Genomic DNA, 20,006 nt, shown 5'->3' on the forward strand with positions numbered 1-20,006 from the left:
AGCTCAAGACATCCTATTATTTCCTCACATCTACGAAGCACCATATAACCTTTGTCATAATTTTGCTTCACTCGTGCCATCCTCGGCTCAATTCCTGCAACCAGGACTGATCCGCCAGCATACCTCGATACAGAACCAGCATAACGCATAACCGTGCAATCAACTAATCAATAGCAACCTCCCCATCTTGGCTCGAAGCCATATATCAAGACACACTTAACAACTCATATCACTTTTACTCTAATGATGCCACAATATCATAGTGAGATTAAACTCGAATCATCTACAAGCTTGTGAAAACACAGATTGTCTAGTACTGAAATCCTCTGCAAACCTCACATTCATCCCCACATCAACTGAGTCCACTCTCTTAAGCGACCCGAATTCTCAGATTTCAACACATACCCTTCAATTACACAGGAGATCTTCTAACATACACATAAGGATCATACCACTCAAGAACACTTCGCAGGAGATAACCCACCTGCTTCGCCTCAATTTAGTATTTCAACACACCTCTTTGTCACTACCAAGATCACATAGATACATCTCACAGTACTAACATACTCCTCACATGGATATCCAACTGCCATTCCGGCTAATAAGGACAATACCGAACATATAAGTTCAAAACATTTGCTCACACAATCAGCACCTCGGTGCTCAAGTCATAGGCAAAGATCCGGCCTCAAGTCCTCCAGACTGGCCCGATATACTCACAATGATTACCTCTCGCCCCTCGATCCGGGAATCACAAACCATCAAGTCACATATAATACTGAGCGTTCCCGTGCACATATAGACGTATGTAAGGAATTTCAAGAGTTATATCTCAAGCTGAATCAAGCACGCACGATAAGAATTCCAAGAATGGGAAGTTTTCCTAAAGGTTCTGCAGCCTCCCGAGGAGAAATACAGGCGTCCCCGTACCGCTTCGCGAGATTCTACTAAACCTGCTCATGACTCGTGAGACCTAGTAACCTAGGCTCTGATACCAACTTGTCACGACCCAATTTCCAAATCCGGTCGTGATGGCGCCTCTCGTGAAGACAAGGCTAGCCAACTAACCCAAATCGTCTCTTTAACAATTTTTAAACATAAATGAATAGATAAATACAACTTAATGACAATAATAACCAGTATTTACAACCCAACACAACCCGACCGGGGTGTCACAAGTCACGAGCATCTAGAGAACGTGAACACAACTACAGGGCCAATAATGTACAAAAATAAATTCTGGAATTCTAAAAACAACGTCCGGTGACGCGAACGCTAGCGGTCACCTTGCTCAGCTACAATAGTAATACCTTCAACCAGCTAATAACCCGCTACCGGGTGAGCAATACCTGCAACTGCACGCGAGTGCAGGGAGTAAAGTGAGTACTCCAACTCAGTGAGCAATAAAAGTAAATAACAACTAAGCGGTAAGAAATCACGTAAAGGCACTCCATCATGCTATATAGGACAATGCAAATCTTTGAGAAAACAGTAAAACCGTGAAAATCCTTTAGAAAATATCTGGGCTCAGTTAAAACCTCTTTTGAAAATATCCTTTCCAACAGTTAAGCAAATGAATGCGTAATCAGATAGTGCAAGTCAGCCCCTCGGGCACAGCACTCCACCAACAAATAACACCAGGGTTTCTGGTAAACAGTGCAAGAAGTAGCATGGATGCCAATGATATGAGAGTGCTGAATGTCATGACACGTAGTACAAACAAGAACCAATGCATGAATGCAATGCAATGCACATGACCGCTGCGGCGTGCATCCCGATCCATTTGGGTACCCGCGCTCACTGTGGGGGTTCAGACTCCGGAGGGGCTCCTACAGCCCAAGCGCAATATCAATATAAAACCACTGCGGCGTGCAGCCCGAGCCATCCATATATCCGGAAATCACTATAACACTGCTGCGGCGCGCAGTCCGATCCATGCTCAGTCCAAAAATGCACATAAACCACTTGAGCAATATTAAAATGATAGTTCTCAGCTCAAAACGTCAATAAAATATTGTTTAAGTTTTCAAATCTTAGAAATAATGGCTGAGTTTGCAAAACAGTATTAAAACCCTGGACCGAGATCAAATAACATGCAAAGTAATGCAAAAATAGTGATATCAATCCCTGAAGGATTCAAATAATCGGCACGAAGCCCAAAACATGGCAATCAGCCCAACTCATGATGATAACAAGTAGTTTCAGTCAAATACGCGGTAAAAATCAATAACCGGGACGGACCAAGTAACAATCCCCAACGGTGCTCTGCCCCACGCACATATCCGGCGTGCAAGTCACCTCAATACGGCACTATGATGTGCAAATCCGGAGTTTCAAACCCTCAGGATATCATTTACAAGTATTACTCACCTCGAACCGGTGAAATCTCTAGCCCGCGACGCCTTTGCTCCTCAAATCGGCCTCCACACACGTCATCTATCCAAAATCAGAGCGAATACATCACAATATGCTAAGGAAACAATACCCAATTGAAACAATCGAGAAATAGCAAAAATCTCGAAACTAGCAAAACCCGAGCCCCGGGCCCACTTCTCGAAAAATTACAAAACTCACATTACCGAATTCCTCGTCTCGCCACGAGTCCATACATACCAAGAACTCCCAAATCCGAGCTCAAATGACCTATCAAATGCCCATTTGAAATATCAAAAACTCAAGCCCTAGTTCATCAATTTTAGGCTTAATTTCCATGAATTTCTAGACAAATTTCACAATATAATCGTGTTTTAAGTTCAAAAATCTTACCTCCAATCGATTCCCCTTGAATCCCTCTTTAATCTCCACCAAGAAGCTCTCAAAATGATCAACCATGGAGGAAATATGACCCAAAATCGCGGAAATGAGCTTTTAAAACATTCTGCCCAGCTCTATATTTTTCTTCTATGCAATCGCGGACTCATGCACACGATCGCGATGAGCAAATTTCCGAACTCCCAAAAATGTTCTACGCGAACGCGACAAAGTCCATGCGATCGCAGTGACCTTTTTTTTTCCCAACCTTAAGCGATCGCGCCAAAACTTATGCGATCGCGAAGGGCAATTTGCCAGCCCCAATTTTCCTTCTACGCGATCGCGGAAACACCATCGCGATCGCGATGCTTCCACTCCCAGAGCTATGTGAACGCAGCCATGATGATGCGAACGCGAAGAGCATTTCTTCTGCAACCAAATAACTGAAAACCTGCAATCTTTTAAGGCCAAAAATGGTCCGATTGATCCTCCGAAATTATCCCGAGGCCCCCGGGACCTCAACCAAAAGCACCAACATGTCTTAAAACATTATCCAAACTTGTTCCAATCATCAAAAAACCTCAAACAACACTAAAATCATCAATTCTCATCGGATTCAAGCCTAAGTTCTTTCAAAACTTCCGAAACACGCATTCGATCAAAAACCCAACCAAACGACGTCCGAATGACCTGAAATTTTGCACGTACATCACAAATCACATATCGAAGTTACAGCAACTCTTGGAATTCCATTCCGACCCTCAGATCAAAATCTCGCCTATCAACCGAAATTCGCCAAAATACTAACTCGCCAATTCAAGCCTAATTCTACACCGGACCTCCAAAATCAATTCCGATCGCACTCTTAAGTCACAAATCACCTCCCGAAGCTAACCGAATCACCGAAAATCACATCCGAGCCCTATAACTCATAAGTCAACGTCCGGTTGAATTTTCCAACTTAAGCCTTCCTTAAAGAGACTAAGTGTCTCATTTCTTATCAAAACCAATCCAAATCAACTCTAACACACCAAATACCGATAACGAAACATGAAGAAGCATAAAATGGGGGAAACAGAGCAGTAACACATGAGACGACGGGTCGGGTCGTCACAGGGTGGAAGGTCTGGGACAGAATTTGTCCATCCCAGATGTGTGAAGACCTATGACCACACTGGAGCAACAATAGCTCTCGAACAGCAGATCCAGGATGCATAGGGGGAGGCTCCATGAGGATGTCTATAAATTGAATAATATTAATTAAAGTATTTTTCTCTTTAATCGTCTAACATCTTTAAATATATTACGATATTTTTAATATTGATATTTAATCGATTAATTTTCTATATTATTACTTAGGTTGATAAGAAAAATAATTATTTATATGTTAGTTTCTTAGATTTTTTAACTAAAATTTGGCAGGGTTCTGTTTGAACTGTCATCTTTATTTTAGGTATTTTTGGGTTATAAAAAATTTAAATATTTAATTTTCTTACTAATCTCGATATATTTAATAATTATTCATATAAAAAATACTAAAAACTTAATACTCAATACTAAATACTTAATTTGTTTAACTATTTGATATTATTTTAAAATTTTTGCTATTAAATATTTATTTTATTCATAACGATTTGTTTGTTAACTTTTATATTTTACACAAAAATCTGACAGCGTCGCTTTTGTACGGCCAACTAATTATTTTTTGATTCATATCTAATATTTGATTCTTATATAATAATACATTTGATAAACACTTAATAATTGATTAACATTTGATCCATAATTGAGTACTCTAACCGGGTAAGTTAATGGGGGTACGTAGTTTTTATTCTACACTAAATAATCCTAAAGAGCACTAAAGTTACACTACTCTAAATGGCCATAAACAACATCAACTAACATAAATTAAAATTTATTATCAGTTCTACTAGGCTAAACGACACTACATAACAATAAAAGACACAAAATAACACTAAAGGGCACTAAACAACAATAAAGTCGCATATTATTATACGTCAACACTAAAATCACATATAACACTAATTATTCAACAGAAGAACAATATACAATTTTCATAATTTTTTGCATATAAGTAAACTAATCCGGATAAAAAACAAAAAGAATATTTCAAAAAAAACGATCACAAAAAACATACAACACAGTAAAAAACAACTAATTAATCAATTATATACATGAGTTATACTACAAAAGTGATTCAGAATACCTCTTTTTAGAGTTTTTTGAAGAGCAATGTTCATTTGTAGCAACTAGGGCAAATCTTATATCACCTGATAGCCACAAAATAACCCCATACAAGTCATAGCCTAAAAACAATAATAAAGGCTAGCAACTGAAAAAGCTGAAACTATACACTAAACGCAAACGAAAAGGACAACACTTCTAATCGATTTTGTATCCTAAATTCACGCATTCAGTATTGGATCTTCAACCTCCAAACACTATAAAAGTCGCCCAATTATTCACATTGTCAAAAAATTCAAGGGTTTCTGAAGATTAAACTCAGAAGCTCCAAAAAATTCACGCTAAAATTCAAAGTTTTTGCACGATTGCTGCCTACAATCAGCTTAATAGAGTTGAGATCGTTCTTAAACTGTAAAATTGATACAAAATCGACAAACTCAACTAATGTCTATGGAGATTGTGAATGTTGTAACTACTGTTCCAATTTTGATTTTGATTTTTCTTCAACACAGTGGTGAATGGTAAGTGAGAGTAAATTTGTTAATTTCCTTGTTAATAGCGTGCTGATCAATTCGGACTGTAGCTATGAGTATTTTATTGATGAGATATACAAGCAATTGGGTAGAGATTTAATTACAAGTGCGATGGAGATAAAATATACAGTGAAGGATAGCTATATAGCGATTTCAATATACAATGATATGAGTGTGCGCTTGTATATGGAGATAAAAAAGAAAAACCTGGATATCACTGAATATCCATTATGCATAATGTTGAAAACTGTGTTTTCAAGTGCTGAATGCTCGTATTCAAGTTCACACTTTGGTGGCAACTTACTCGCAACAACTTCAGCTGGTTTACAATGTCAGAACGTAGAAGAAGTACACGAAACTAATATTGTTGAAATGATGGATAATCATGGAAAACAAGACAAAATTGAGATATTAAAGGGAAATTGTATAATAGACAATCCACAACATGAAGAAATTGCAGAAGGTCAATTGTATTGGGACAAAGATATACTCATTAGTGTAATAAAGCACTACACAATACGAGAAAAATGTCAATTTATAGTGGATAAATCATCTACAACAAGGCATGATTTCTACTTATGAGATTGCACTTCTCTGTAATTTTGTGTATGCTGATTGTATAAAAAATATATAATTATTGTATAATGAGATTGCATATGTATACTGCTTGTTTATTTGAGACACAAGTGTAAAATCTGAAGAAGTGCATTATCATAAAACTATATTTTAAATAGGTATTGTCTTACATGCGTGGATGAAAGTTGCAAATGGAGTCTTAGATTGTCAAGTCTACACAAATCAAATGTCTTCAAGGTTAGACGGTTCAATGATGTTCACATTTGCCTAGAGACGAGTAGAATATTTTCACAACGTCATGCTACTTCGTCAGCCATTGCTAAAATGATTTGCAACAAATATGCCAATCCAAAAACAATATACACTCCGGCAGACATCATGAGCGACATGAAACAACAGTATGGGATTAATATGAGTTTCGTAAAAGATTATAGAATAAAAGAAAAGGCGATTGAACTACTAAGAGGGATACCACGCGAATCTTATAGAAAACTGCCGGGTCACTTGTATATGATAAATATGACAAATCCTGGTTCTGTCACAATGTTACCTAAATTAGAGGACGGGCACTTTATGAATGTTTTTGTCGCACTAAATGCATCAATCATAGGAAGGAAATACTGCTACCCTATTGTAGTGGTTGATGGAACATTCCTCAAATCATCACACATGGGAACAATGTTAACAGCTAGCGCACAAGATGCGGTAGGTGAATATGTCGCAGAGTCGTATAATAATTATATATGGTATAGATAGTTCTTATCCGTATTTAATAAAAATAACACGTGGATGCTTTCTTATTTTCTTAACCAGGTAAAATATTTCCACTAGCATATGCTGTTGTCGATTTTGAAAATGATGCTTCCCGGTAATGGTTTTTTGAAATGTTTAGACAGGTTTTTGGGGAAAGGGAAAGGATGTGCATCGTATCCGATCGTCATGCAAGCATATTGAGGGGTGCTTCGATTGTGTATCCATAGGTATCCCACTGTGTATCCATCTTTCATCTTTGGAATAACATAAAGAAGCAGTTCAAGAAGAACCATGAGCGGTTGAGGGAAGTATTTTTTGCTATGGCCAGAGCATACAAAATTGAAGATTTTAATCGCCTCATGCAAGATATGGACAACATTTATAAGAGGGTAAGGGGTGACCTGTTCCAAGTTGGTTATGGAAAGTGGTCCATAGCGCATTCCACTGTTAATAGATCCATGGTGATGACTTCAAATATTGCCAAGTCACTCAATGCAAGAAACAGAGAGGCAAAAGAGCTACCAATCATGAGTTTGCTAGATTACATGATGAATTTGGTTATGGAATGGAATAATGCAAATAGAATGACTGCAATGAGTACATTTACTGGCCTAGGAAAAAAAATAACGAAGTACTGAAGGAAAATAGCTATTTATCGCAGAAGATGACGGTAAATATTCTTTTATCATGTCTTACTTCATACGCCTGAATAACATACTTTGATAAAAATGCATTAATACTTGTCATATCCCTGTTTTACTAATGATATCTATTTAAATTTAGGTGAGGCCTTCAACCGATTATGTATATGTAGTAATGGATGCTAAACAAAGGCGGAACATAGTCTGCATGCAAAAAAGGGATCGCTTGTGCAAATGATTTCAAGTGGATGAGATTCCTTGTCCACATGCTATGGCAGTATTGGACTACACACACATAGAAGCACCCAAATATTGTTCTGCCTATTACACCAAGGAATACTTCAAGAAGACATATGAAGTGCCAATTAATCCACTTCCAGATGAAACTACATGGGACCTTCCAATAGAGGTGTTAGATAATGTGGTCCTACCACCGATAGTGAAGGGCAAACCAGGAAGACCGAGGAAGTCGCGACACAAGGAACTTTATGAATATTTGTATACTAAAACAGTTACCTGTGGACTGTGTGGCAAACAAGTAAACAACAGAAGAACATGCAGGAATGCTCAAGACAACTAGTAGATGTTGCTACAATGATTTAGTATTTTATAACAATTTTCCTTGTGAATGTTACAATTAGAACATTGGAAAAATAATGAGATTTGCAATCAGATTCTCTCTGATGTATAAATAAAGATTCTACTTTTTTTCGTAATGAAAGTATTGGTAGAAGTTTTATTCCAAATACTATTATGGATGTTATTATACAAAAAAAATATACAAAATATAAACATAAAAAACTGTCATTATACAAAAATAGACCATCACTATACAATTTATATATAATATTTTGTTCCTATACAAAACAAAATACAAAACAAATTGTCGCTATACGAAAAATATACAAAATAGATGTCACTATACAAAAATATATAAAATAGAATTTGTATATTTATACAAAAAAAATAGAGACCGTCACTATTATATATACAATTTACATACAATAGACTATGACTATATAAAAAATATACAGAATAGAAATCACTATACAAAGTATATACAAAAAATATATAAATTAGATGTCACTGTACAAAACATATACAAAAAGACTGTTACTATACAAAAATTACAAAATAGACCGTCGCTATACAGTTTATATACAATTTAGCTGCCCCCAAAACTTCATTCACAAAACTTCCTATAACAACTTAGCAACACCAGCTAAATTTGCAAAACCTGTCGAAACAGATTAAAACTCTATAAATTACAAAACAAAAACTGTAGAAAAGTCAAAACTATTAATACTTCCATAATTTCACTATTAACTGAAAACAAACAAGTCGCAATTAGAAGTAATATTCAACATTAGCAATTCAAATATATTGTTCAAAAACATCCCAAACAAAAAGCATAAAATGTGATATAAGTATGCAACTGTATCCAATCATAATACAATATCAGAACCAAACTACTTCATTTTAAAACTACATTGAATTTTCTGTTAAACTATCCCAAACTACTTCATCTTGCCCTTCAACTTGCTCTTTTCTTGATAGCCTTCAAAGTCTCGTCATCACCAACGACATGCAACTTGCTCTTTTTCTTGATATCCTTCAAAGTCTCGTCATCACAAACAGCATGCGTCTTGCCCTTTTTCTTTTTATCCTTCAAAGCCTTGTCATCTGTAATGACCCGGCCGGTCGTTTTGAGAATTTAAGCTCCATTTAGTAGTGTAAGGTCTGGAACAGCTTTATAATATGAGTATCGACTTGCGTGCATGATTGAATTCAGTTAACGGATGATTCAGAGTCAAATTAGAAAAAGGAATCTAGTTTTGGGAGTCTAAGCGGTGAGAATTTGACTGGAATTTGACTTTTGAGTAAACAGCCCTGGAATGTGTTTTGGGTGATCTCAACAGCTTCGTATGGTAATTTTGGACTTAGGCACGCGTCCGGATTCAGATTTGGAGGCCTGTAGGGTAATTTGAGGCGTTTCGACAAAAGTTGGAAAAGTTGAGGTTTGGAAAATGGAGAAGTGTGACCCATAGTTGTCTTTTGCGATATCGGGGTCGGAATGCGATTTTGAGAGCTGGAGCATCTCCGTTATGTCATTTTGGACTTGTCTGCAAAATTTAGCGTCATTCCAAGTTGATTTGAGCGGTTTCGGCACAAGTTTTCGAAGTTGGAAGATTTGAAAGTTTCTAAGTTTGATTCATGGTGTGATTCGTCCTTTCGGCGTTGTTTGATGTGATTTGAGACCTCGAGCGAGTCCGTGTTAGGTTATATGACTTGTTGGTATGCTTGGACGGGGTCTCGAGGGCCCCAGGTATGTTTCGGACGAGTCGCGAATGATTTTCCATGGTTTTGGGGAGGCTGAGTTTTGGTGTAATCGCACCTGCGGACCCTGGGCGCAGGTGCGATGGTCGCATGTGCGAAGGAGGAAGCGCAGGTGCGAGAGGAGCTGGTCTGGGTAGTGTCCGCAGATGCGGAGAATTGGAACGCACGTGCGGTGCCGCAGAAGCGGATCCCTGGGCGCAAAAGCGGAGTGGAGCGCAGGTGCGATTGGTTAGGCGCACCTGCGGTTGCGCAGATGCGGTTAAGTTGGTCGCAGGTGCGGAAGTTCTGGCAGAATCATATAAGTCGAGGGTTTGGCCATTTCCTTCATATTTTGAGTTTTAAACTTCGGATTTGGGAGCTTCTTTTGGGGGTTTTCAAGCAAAATGATCGGGTAAGTGTTCTTCACCTAAAATCTAACATATTCTAGGATTTTATCTTCATTTTTATCATTTAAATTGTGTTTTGGGTTGTGGAAGGAGTTGGTTTTTCAAGAAAATTTCTAAAATGAAAAATCGTGATTTGAGGGAACAAATGGTATCGGAATTTGATAAATTTTGTATGGTTGAACTCGTATCGGAATGGGTATTCGATTTTTGTAAATTTTGTTGGGTTCCAAGGTACGGACCCGGGGGTCGACTTTTGGACCGATTTTTGAATTTTGTTAATGTAACGACCCGACCGGTCGTTTTTGGAATTTACGCCCCGATCCCCTATTAACTGCTTCCTCGAAGGTTATTTCTACTATTTTGATTTTGTTGGGATGTTCGGTTTTGAGTTTCGCAGAGTTTCGGGACACTTAGTCCCTAAATGAGAGCTTAAGTGTTGAAAAATTTACCGTAGTTGGAACAGTGTGAAGATGGCCTCTGAATGGAAATCCGATGGTTCCATTAGCTCCGTTAGGTGATTTCGCGTTTAGGGGCGTGGTCGGATTGTGTTTTGGAGGTCCGTAGCTAATTTAGGCTTGAAATGCCGAAGGTTGAATTTTGGAAGTTTCCGGTTCGATAGTGAGATTTTGATCCGAGGGTCGAAATGGAATTCCGAGAGTTGCAGTAGTTCCGTTATGTCATTTGGGATGTGCGTGCAAAATTTTAGGTCATTCGGACGAGGTTTGAAAGATTTTTTGATCGAAAGCGTATTTTTAGAGTTTCTGAAATTCTTAGGCTTGAATTCGATGAAAAATAGGTGTGTTGATGTTGTTTGAAGTATTTTGAAGATAGGTACAAGTTTGAATGGTGTTTTAGGATTGGTTGGCATGTTTGGTTGAGGTTTCAGGGGCCTCGGGATGATTTCGGATGGTTGGCGGAAAGATTTGAAGTTAAGAGATTGCAGATTTTTGCTGCTTCTGATATTTTCGCATCTGCGGTTTGGGGAACCAGATGCGCCGCCGCAGATGCGGCAAGGCAAGCGCAGATGCAGTTTTTGGGTTTCCTTCAGGTTCCGCAGATGCGGAAGTTTCACCGCAGATGCGGTTCACATCTGCGAAAGAAGAACCGCAGATGCGACTCCTGGGATCTTTAATGAAAGTCGCATATGCGACATATTGGTCCGCAGAAACGGGATCGCAGATGCGGAAATAGCTGGGCAGAAATATGAAATTTTGAGGGTTTGGTTTCAAAAGTTGAAAAATCGAATTGGAGCTCGGGAGAGGGTGATTTTTGGAGGGATTTGAAGAGGAGATCTCTGGGTAACGATTCTTTACCCCTTTCTAGTTATATTCCATCAATCTTTAGTTAATTTCATCATTTAATTTCAAAATTTTGGTAGAAATTGGGGAAAAAGTTCTTAGACTTTTAATTGAGGATTTGAGGGGTCATTTGGACTCCGATTTCAGTGTTCTTGTTATGAGTAGACTCGTGGGAGTACGAAGTTTCTAAAAATACAAATTTCACCCGATTTTGAGACGTCGGCCTGTGGGGCATTTTGGTCATTTTACCTAATTTCACGTCTTAGCTTAGAATTTAATTATAGAATCAGTTATTTGAAGTGTTATCTACATTATGAAATTGAATTGAATAAATTTGGGCCATTTGGAGTCGGATACTCGTGGCAAAGGTGTGGTTTCGAGTTGATTTTGGCCGGTTCGAGGTAAATGGCTTGTCTAACCTTGTGTGGGGGACCTCTCCCCTTAGGATTGATATTGTGGTAATTGAAATGCCGCGTACGTGAGGTGACGAGCGCGTACTTGAGCTAATTGTTGAAAAATCCGGTTTTCTTTAAGTATTTCAATTGAGTTCCTTCTCCTATTTCATGTTACTTGCGTATTTAGCATGTTGTTAGTTTAGAAAAGTATGTTTAGTAGTCTTAATTGCCTATTTGCTCAATTTGCCTTAATTGCATTACGTGTAGCATGTTACGCTAGACTTATCTGTTACTTAGTACGAAATCTAGCATTCGTTGAATACTTCTTGTGTTGCTCCCATGTGTTTTTAATTTGGGATTACGGGACGTCATCCCGGGAGATCCCCTGTAAGTACTTATGATCTGGACTGAAGTGCGGGATACCAAGAGATCCCCGGCACGTATATTGAGGATACTAAGAGATCCACGGGATACCAAGAGATCCCTAGTATATTGTTTTTGAGGATATCAAGAGATCCTCGGGATACCAAGAGATCCCCGGTTATCATCCTTGCTATGAGTGGTATTTCCTTGTAGTTCGTCTTTATCTCTGTTTCCGTTATTGCACTCTTATTATACTGTGTAGATCCTTATTATAGACTCTCAGTTATACTGCTTATTTACCCTGTCATTTCATTATATATATACTTATCTCAGTAGGGCCCTGGCCTTCCTCGTCACTACCCGACCGAGGTTAGGCTTGGCACCTACTGAGTACCGCTGTGGTGTACTCATGCCCTTTCTGCGCATGTTTTTCATGTGCAGATCCAGGTACCTCTACACAGGCTTACCATCCTTGAGGCAGGGAGAGCTTTTGGAGACTTCGAGGTACATCTGGCGCGTCTGCAAATCAAAGAGTCTCCATCTTTATTCTATCTTGTAGTATTATCCCTTCTATCATACTATTGATATAGACATTCCGGAGTTAGAGCATTTTACTATATTTCTCTCAGCTTGTGTTCCCGTGAGTTTCCGGTTTTTGGGATAGTGATGTAGAAGTTTGAGATATTGTGCTGTATTTGCCGAGCGGCATTCTATATACCGCCGCTTTTAGTTATTTTGGGTTTTTGATTTATACTTCCGCAAGTTTCGATTTGTTTTTCCGCACTTGTTAGGCTTACCTAGTTGTAGAGACTAGGTGCCATCACGATAGTTCACGGAGGGCGAACTAGGGTCGTGACAAGTTGGTATCAGAGCTCTAGGTTCATAGGAGTCACGGAGCACAGGCCAGTTTATTAGAGTCTCGTTGATCGGTGCGGAGACGTCTATGCTTATCTACGAGAGGCTATGTAACTGTTAGGAAAATTCCACTTTATTTGATTTCCTTGTCGTGCGAGATTTTTGACATCACAACTAAACTTCTGTCTTTCTATTCTCTCACAGATGGTGAGGACACGCACTACCCGAGAGGATCAGGCACCCGCGCCCCCTACTGCAGCCATCAGAGACCGCGGCCGGGGTAGAGGCCGAGGACGCGCTCGTGGTGCAGCCAGAGCACCCGCGCGCTCTCCAGCTCTCCAGGAGTCCAGACACCCGATACGTCTGCCACTACTACTCCAGCTCTCCAGGAGACTTTGGCACAGTTTATGAGTATGTACACCAGTTTGGCTCAGGCAGGGTTGCTTCCCCTTGCTGCAGCCACATCCCAGGCCGGGAGAGGAGTACAGACTCCCGCCGCCCGCACTCCTGAGCAGCGAGTGCATGTTGAGCAGGCCCCAGAGGTTATACATGTGCCGCCTGCAGTACCAGTTCAGCCCGAGGATAGGGCAGCGGCTTCAGAGGATGAGCAGCGGAGACTTGAGAGGTTCAAGAAATATGATCCTCTTGTATTCAGTGGGTTAGCATCAGAGGATGCCTTGGAATTTTTGGAGGAGTGCTATCGTATTCTCCGCACTATGGGCATATCAGGATCGAGTGGGGTTTCCTTCACCACTTTCCAACTTCGAGGAGCCGCCTATCAGTGGTGGCGTGCTTATGAGTTAGACAGTCCGGATGAGGTAGCTTCCCTGACTTGGGCTCAGTTTTCGGATATGTTCACGAGGGAGTATGTCCCCAGAGTCTTAGGGACGCCTGGCGCGCGGAGTTTGAGCATTTACGCCAGGGTACTATGACTATCTCGGAGTATGCTGTCCGTTACATTGATTTGGCTAGACATGCACCAGCTTTGGTATCTACGGTTCGCGAGAAGGTTCGCCGATTCATTGAGGGGCTTATTCCCAGCATCAGATCTAGCATGGCTCGTGAGTTAGAGATAGATATATCTTATCAGCAGGTGGTGAGCATTTCTAGGAGGATTGAGGGTATGCACGCTAGGGACAGAGAGGAGAGGGAGGCCAAGAGGTCTCGAGAGTCGGGCCATTATTCTGGTCCCGTGCCCCAGCTGCAGGTCGTCATGGTAGGGGTCATATGGGCCGTCCCGTTCATTCAGTTCTTCCAGCAGCCAGTGGTATTCCAGCTCCACCTAGGCCTCAGGAGCCTTATTATGCACCTCCAATCTCTAGTGCGCCTCCTGCACGGGGTGCTTCCAGTGGTCAGTCCAACAGACCTAGCCCGAGCCAGTCACAGTCTTCACGTCCTCCCAGAGCTTGTTTTGAGTGTGGTGACACACGCCATGTGGTGAGGGATTGCCCCAGATTTGGGAGGGGTTCACCTCCGCAGACTCCTCAGCTACAGCAGGCCCCGCAGAGCTCTCAGGCTATGGTTCCAGCACCAGTTGCTACTCCACTGGCCTAGCCAGCCAGGGGTGGTGGTCGGGGAGGTAGAGGTCGCCCTCGAGGGGGAGGCCATACCGGATATTATGCTCTTCCAGGCCGTACTGAGGCTGCCGCCTTCGATTCTGTCATCACGGTACTATCTTGGTCTGTCACAGAGATGCATCGGTTCTATTCGATCCAGGCTCCACTTACTCTTATGTGTCTTCTTATTTTGCTCCGCATTTGGGTGTACCTCGGGATTCTTTGAGTTCCCTAGTTTATGTTTCTACTCCTGTGGGGGATTCTCTTGTTGTGGACCGTGTTTACTGGTCATGTTTGGTTATTCTTGGTGGTTTTGAGACCAGAGCTGACTTATTATTGCTCAGTATGGTTGATTTTGATATTATTTTGGGCATGGACTGGTTGTCGCCCCATTATGCTATTTTGATTGTCACGCCAAAATCGTGACACTGGCCATGCCAGGTGTACCGCGTATTGAGTGGAGGGGTGCCTTAGGTCACACTCCCAGTAGAGTTATTTCTTTCCTTAAGGCTCAGCGTATGGTTGAGAAAGGTTGTGATGCGTACTTAGCTTATGTGAGAGATGCAGTATGGATACTCCTTCTGTTGATTTAGTCCCAGTAGTACGGGATTTCCCTGATGTGTTTCCAGCTGATCTTCGGGGCATGCCACCTGATAGGGACATTGATTTTTGCATTGATCTGTTGCTGGGCACTCAGCCCATTTCTATCCCTCCGTACTGTATGGCTCCTCCTGAGTTGAAGGAGTTGAATGAGCAGTTGCAGGAATTACTTGATAAGGGTTTTATTCGGCCTGGTGTATCGCCTTGGGGTGCTCTTGTGTTATTTGTGAAGAAGAAGGATGATTCTATGCGCATGTGTATTGATTACTGCTAGTTGAATAAGGTGACAGTGAAGAACCGCTATCCTTTGCCTCGTATTGATGACCTGTTCGACCAGTTGCAGGGTGCTTGTGTGTTTTCTAAGATTGACTTGCGTTCAGGCTATCATCAGTTGAAGATTCGGGAGCCAGATATCCCGAAGACTGCCTTCAGGACTCGGTATGGTCATTACGAGTTCCTTGTTATGTCTTTTGGGTGACTAATGCCCCAGCAGCGTTCATGTATCTGATGCACAGTGTTTTCCGGCCATATCTTGATTCGTTCGTGATCGTTTTTATTGATGACATTCTGGTGTATTCCTGGAGTTGGGGAGAGCATGAGCAGCACTTGAGGACAGTGCTCCAGGCCTTGAGAGAGAAGAAGTTTTATGCTAAGTTCTCAAAATGTGAGTTTTGGTTGGATTCCGTGGCGTTCTTGGGTCATGTGGTCTCGAGAGAGGGTATTCAGGTGGATTCGAAGAAAGTGGAGGCCGTGTAGAGTTGGCCCAGACCATCCTCAGCTACAGAGATTCGTAGTTTTCTTGGCTTGGCGGGTTATTACCGTTGATTTGTTCAGGGATTTTCATCTATTGCAGCACCTATGACCAGACTGACCCAGAAGGGTGCTCCGTTCCAGTGGACGGACGAGTGTGAGGCGAGCTTTCAGAAGCTCAAGACAGCCCTGACTACAGCCCCAGTTTTGATATTGCCTACCGGTTCGGGGTCTTATACTGTCTATTGTGATACCTCAAGAGTTGGCCTTGGAGCGGTATTGATGTAGGACAGTAAGGTGATTGCCCACGCGTCCAGACAGTTGAAGATACATGAGAAGAATTATCCTGTCCATGATCTTGAGTTAGCTGCCATTGTTCATGCCTTGAAGATCTGGCGTCATTACTTGTACGGTGTGCCTTGTGAGATATATACTGATCACCGGAGTTTGCAGCATCTGTTCAGCAGAAGGACCTTAATTTGCGTCAGAGGAGATGGCTAGAGCTGCTGGAGGATTATGACATCACCATTTTATATCACCCGGGTAAGGCCAATATGGTAGCCGATGCTTTGAGCTGCCGGGTGGAGAGTTTGGGGAGTTTGGCATATTTACCAGCATCGGAGAGGCCTATGGCGATGGATGTCCAGGCCTTAGCCATCCAGTTTGGGAGATTGGATCTTTCGGAGCCCAGTCGGGTTCTAGCTTGCGTGGTTTCTCGATCTTCCTTATTTGATTGTATCAGGGAGCGGCAGTATGATGACCCTCATTTGCTTGTCCTTAAGGAAAGGTTCAGCATGGTGATGCCAGAGATGTGACCATTGGCGAGGACGGAGTATTGAGGATGCAGGGTCGGGTTTGTGTACCCAATGTCGATGGGCTTCGGGAGTTGATTCTAGAGGAGGCCCACAGTTCGCGGTATTCCATTCATCCGGGTGCTGCAAAGATGTATCAGGATTTGAGGCAGCACTACTGGTGGAGGAGGATGAAGAAGGATATAGTTGGGTTTGTGGCTCGATGCCTTAATTGTCAGCAGGTGAAGTATGAGCACCAGAGACCGGGTGGATTGCTTCAACAGATAGAGATTCCGGAGTGGAAGTGGGAGCGGAGCACCATGGACTTTGTATCTGGACTCCCACGGACTTTGAGGAAGCTTGATGCCATTTGGGTTATTGTGGATACCGCGCATTTCATCCCTGTGTGTACTACCTATTCTTCGGAGCGGTTGGCGGAGATTTATATCCGGGAATTGTCCGTCTGCATGGTATTCCAGTTTCCATCATTTCAGACAGAGGTACTCAGTTCACATCGCGGTTCTGGAGAGCCGTACAGTAGGAGTTGGGTACTCGGGTGGAGTTGAGCACAACATTTCACCCTCAGACGGACGGGCAGTCCGAGCACACTATTCAGATTCTTGAGGATATGCTCCGTGCGTGTGTGATTGAGTTTGGAGGTTCTTGGGATCAGTTCTTGCCATTGGCGGAGTTTGCCTACAACAACAGCTATCAGTCCAGCATTCAGATGGCACCGTACGAGGCCTTATATGGTAGGCGATGTAGATCTCCGGTGGGTTGGTTCGAGCCGGGTGAGGCCAGATTATTGGGCACCAATTTGGTTCAGGATGCTTTGGAGAGAGTCAAGGTGATTCAGGATAGACTCCGTACAGCCCAGTCCAGACAGAAGAGTTACGCAGACCGGAAGGTTCGTGATGTGTCCTACATGGTTGGAGAGCGGGTTCTGCTTCGGGTTTCGCCTATGAAGGGCGTTATGAGATTTGGGAAGAAGGGGAAGTTGAGTCCGAGGTTTATAGGCCCTTTTGAGATATTGAGGCGTGTTGGGGAGGTTGCTTACGAGCTTGCCTTACCTCCTAGCTTGGCAGGAGTTCATCCGGTATTTCATGTTTCTATGCTCCGGAGGTATCACGGTGATCCGTCCCACGTGTTGGATTTCAGCTCAGTCCAGTTGGAGAAGGATCTATCTTATGTTGAGGAGCCAGTGGCAATTTTGGACAGACAGGTCAGGAAGCTGAGGTCAAAGAACATTGCATCCGTGAAGGTTCAGTAGCGGGGTTAGCCGGTCGAGGAGGCAACCTGGGAGACCGAGCAGGATATGCGCAGCCAGTACCCTCATCTTTTCACTACTTCAGGTATGTCTTTGTACTCATTCGAGGACGGACGAATGTTTAAGTGTGGGAGGATGTAACGACCCGGCCGGTTGTTTTTAGAATTTACGCCCCGATCCCCTATTAACTGCTTTCCCCAAGTTTATTTCTGCTATTCTGATTTGCCAGGATGTTCGGTTTTGAGTTTCGAAGAGTTTTGGGACACTTAGTCCCGAAATGAGAGTTTAAGTGTTGAAAAGTTTACCGTAGTCGTAACAGTGTGAAGACGGCCTCGGAACGGAAATCTGATGGTTCCGTTAGCTCCGTAAGGTGATTTCGGGTTTAGGGGCGTGGTCGGATTGTGTTTTGGGGGCTCGTAGCTAATTTAGGCTTGAAATACCGAAAGGTCGAATTTTGAAGTTTCCGGTTCGATAGTGAGATTTTGATCCGAGGGTCGGAATGGAATTTCGAAGTTGCAGTAGTTCCGTCGTGTCATTTGGGATATGTGTGTAAAATTTCAGGTCATTCGGGCATGGTTTGGTTAGGTTTTTTATCGAAAGCGTATTTTGGAAATTTGGAGTTCTTAGGCCTAAATCCTTGATTAATTCGAGTTTCCGATGTTGTTTTAGGTGGTTTAAGGATTGGTACAAGTTTGAATGAGGTATTAGGTGTTATTGGTGCTTTTGGTTGAGGTCTTGGGGGCCTCGGGATGAATTCGGATGATTTCGGAAAGATTTTTGAAGTTAGAGATTTCAGAAAAATTGCTGGTATCTGTCATAACCGCACCAGCGGTTTGGGTTCCGTAGGTGCAGGGCCGCAGAAGCGGCAAGGCAACCGCAGATGCGGATTTTGGGTGTCCCTTCAGGTTCCGCAGATGCAGAAGTTTCACCGCAGAAGCGGTTTCGCATCTGCGAAAGAAGTACCGCAGATGCGGCTCCTGGGCTTTTTAATGAAAGTCGCAGATGCGACATTTTGGTCCGCAGAAGCGGTACCGCAAATGCAGTCCCATGACCGCAGATGCAGAAATAGCTGGGCAGAAATATGAAATTTCGAGGGTTTGGTTTCAAAAGTTGAAAAATCGAATTGGAGCTCAGGAGAGGGCAATTTTGAGAGGGATTTGAAGAGGAGATCTTTGAGTAACGATTCTTTAACCCTTTCTAGTTATATTCCATCAATCTTTAGTTAATTTCATCATTTAAATTCGGATTGGGGATGCAAATTTGGGAAATTTTTGGGTAAACTTCATAGACCGAATTATTGGGTTGTTGGCATCCGATTTGAGAGAATTTTATATGAATAGACTCGTGCGAGTGTGAGCATTCTGAAAATATAAATTTCACCCGATTTCGAGACGTGGGCCCGAGGGGCGTTTTGGTCATTTTTACATAACTTCGCATATTAGCTTAGAATTTAATTGTAGAATCAGTTTCTTGAAGTATTATTTACATTATGAAATGGAATTTAATAGATATGGGCCATTTGGAGTCGGATACTCGTGGCAAGAGCGTGGTTTCTAGTTGATTTTGAGCCGGTTCGAGGTAAATGGCTTGTCTAACCTTGTGTTGGGGACTTTTTCCCCTTAGGATTGATATTGTGGTAATTGAAATGCCCTCGTACGTGAGGTGACGAGCGCGTACTTGTGCTAATTGTTGGAAATCCGGTTTTTCTTTAAAAATAGCCTTGAATTGTGTTCCTTCTTTCCTTGCTTATACTGTTTGGATATTAAACCTGCTGTAGCTTCGAGAAACATGTCTACTTGACTAAATTGCTCTATATGTCTTAACTGCCTTAATTGTACTACGTGAATCATGCTAGGTTAGGATTACCTGCTTCACTTTGATATGAAATTGATTGGATTGAATTCTTGTTGTTGTTGTGTATTTACTTTGGGACTACGGAACGGTATTCC

Source organism: Nicotiana attenuata, chromosome 7 (genome assembly GCF_001879085.1).
Source record: "Nicotiana attenuata strain UT chromosome 7, NIATTr2, whole genome shotgun sequence".
NCBI lineage: Eukaryota > Viridiplantae > Streptophyta > Magnoliopsida > Solanales > Solanaceae > Nicotiana > Nicotiana attenuata.